The following is a 298-nucleotide window of genomic DNA, read 5'->3' on the forward strand; positions in this document are numbered from 1 at the left end:
ATGATGCTTGTGCACAAACGCAGTTGTCATATCGCTCTCCTCCGCCTCGCACAGACACTTGTTTACTCCGGAGAATGAGGTGTGTGATGAAAGCCGGCTTCCTCAGAGGAAATTGGCTGTCGACAGTCACCTCCTCTCCCTCCCCGGGCCTGACGTCTTCACCCTTTTCTTCTCCTCGCTCCTCTCTTTGTGGAACTGTTCCTCTCTGACAGGAAGTGTCTGATCCAGCTCAGGTGGGCGGAGACCTGTCCCACAATTCTCTGCCTTTTTTTAGGGATAATTTGGAGGAAAGTGTCAG

At 52.3% G+C, this 298-nt stretch overlaps 1 protein-coding gene across 2 annotated transcripts in view; it reads right to left on the reverse strand.

Moving 5' to 3' along the window:
* Positions 1–298, reverse strand: part of LOC103377439 (cadherin-10-like) — a 23430-nt gene that overhangs the window by 15818 nt on the left and 7314 nt on the right. The window lies entirely within an intron of this gene.

This window comes from Cynoglossus semilaevis, chromosome 3 (assembly GCF_000523025.1).
Source record: "Cynoglossus semilaevis isolate Cse_v1.0 chromosome 3, Cse_v1.0, whole genome shotgun sequence".
Classification (NCBI taxonomy): Eukaryota; Metazoa; Chordata; class Actinopteri; order Pleuronectiformes; family Cynoglossidae; genus Cynoglossus; species Cynoglossus semilaevis.